This window comes from Octopus bimaculoides, chromosome 13, assembly GCF_001194135.2.
Source record: "Octopus bimaculoides isolate UCB-OBI-ISO-001 chromosome 13, ASM119413v2, whole genome shotgun sequence".
Taxonomy (NCBI): Eukaryota; Metazoa; Mollusca; class Cephalopoda; order Octopoda; family Octopodidae; genus Octopus; species Octopus bimaculoides.
The window spans coordinates 27,954,986-27,956,994 of NC_068993.1; the positions used below are offsets into that span (position 1 = coordinate 27,954,986).

General features: G+C 49.8%; 1 protein-coding gene across 2 annotated transcripts in view; it reads right to left on the reverse strand.

Moving 5' to 3' along the window:
• LOC106876505 (uncharacterized) overlaps nt 1-2,009 on the reverse strand; it is a 94,277-nt gene that overhangs the window by 90,347 nt on the left and 1,921 nt on the right. The window lies entirely within an intron of this gene.

Below are 2,009 nucleotides of genomic sequence, written 5' to 3' on the forward strand. Positions count from 1 at the left end.
CTGGAGTCGCCGGAAGGCTCGGAGAATGGCACGTTGGAGAGGTAGGGTGGTGGGGTGGTAGGTGAGGGGAAACGGGAGACGGCGGTGCTGGTGCGGGGAGAGAGAGAGCAGATGCACGATCCACGGAACGTGCTCTGGCAAGGGCGGTGTGGATAGTGGTGAGAGGATATCCACGTCGGTTGAAGTGGCGAGCCATGAGTTGAGACTGAGTCTCAAAGTCATGATCGTCACTACGGAGCCTGCGTAGATGGAGGAATTGGGTATAGGGGATGGAAAGCTTGGTGTGTTTAGGGTGGGAGGAGGAGAAGTTGAGGTATGAGTGTGAGTCTGTGTGTTTGTAATGGATGGAGGTGGTGAGAGTGGAGTGATAAATGCTGACCGAAATATCAAGAAAGGAGACATAGGTGTCAGAGATAGTGCAAGAGAAGTGGAGGGCAGGATGGAAAGATTTGACAAAAGAGAGGAAGGAGTGTAGATGTTCGCGGGAGAGTGAGGTCGCACCGATGCAGTCGTCAATATAACGGCCGTATAGTTCGTGAGTTGGACTAGTGAAACTTGAGAATATGTAGGCCTCAACGTAGCCAACGAACAGGTTCGCATAGTTGGGGCCCATTCTCGTTTCCATAGCCACTCCCTAGATCTGCTGGTAAAAATCACCAGCGAGCGAGAAGCAGTTGAGTGAGAGGACAAGTTCGGCCAGACGAACGAGTGTGGATGTGACGGGTTGGGGATTGGGTCGAAGGTCAAGGAAATGTTGGTGTGCACGCAGTCTCTCGTCGTGAAGGATCACCGTGTAAAAGCTCTGGATGCCGAGAGTAAAGAGAAGTTTAGAGGGGCCAGGAAGGAAGGAGAAAGAGTTGAACAAACGAAGCGCGCGGTTTGTGTCATGGATGTGAGAGGGGAGGGAAGCCACTAGGGGAGCAAGGACATGGTCAAGATAACTACTAAATAGTGGGGATGCGAGGGGTGCGGACAATGAGATTGGAGGCGGTGGGGGAAGACGGGAGGAGGAGATGAGGTCATGGATAGTGGAAGATACAATCTGTTGGTAGCTGGGCGTGAGATCAGAGGGAAGAGGGCAGTAGAAGGAGGTGTCTTGAAGTTGGCGGAGAGCTTCTGCCTAGTAGAGGTCCGCGCGCCACACCACCACGGCTCCACTCTTGTTGGCCGGTTTTATGATGATGTCAGTGCGGCGTTAGAAACATCGAAGAGGAGATGTTCAGATGACGGCACCTGTAATTTTAGCATCCAATTCAACTTCTTGCCTTATGGTACCCGAGATAATTAAACTTCTCCAATTACCTCAGTGATGTTCCACTATGATGTAGAGTGCACTGGGACGAGTTCCTTGACAAGTTAATGTCTCAATCACCGCAACATTAATTTTCATCCTTGCCTCGCAGCACTCGGCAGCTAAACCCATCCAGCTAAACTCCATACTGGAGATCATCATCTGATGAGCCAAAAAGCACCTTGTCCTACGCACACTAATTGTGTCGCCACTTCCACAACGGTTACACATGTCAATCCAGGCCTTACTATACTTTTCTGCTGGAAGTAGGTTCTCCATTTTCTCAACACAGGGATAAGTATCCATAAATATACCTGGTATAGGGATACTTTAGAACAGAGGTTACGGCTAGAATTTGTGTTTGTCTCTGATCACTTTGATTCTGTGCTAGCCGTCCGTGAAAAGAGAGGGGCTGAGCTATCAATTGATCACCACCAAGTCGTCTGCAACCTAAGACTACCTTCCGCGGGGAGAACTCACAAAGCTAATACGTCCAGTGAGAAAGTGGGATGCACCGGCGGATGAAAGGATCAGAAATAAATATACACATTCTATCGTTCTCTTTTGCTGAACCGATAGGTTACAAGGAGGTAAACAAACCAACGCTACTTGCGAAGCAGTGGTGTGGGACAAGCACAAGACACATACACGCACATGCACACACACACACACACACACACACACACACACACACACACACACACACACACACACACAC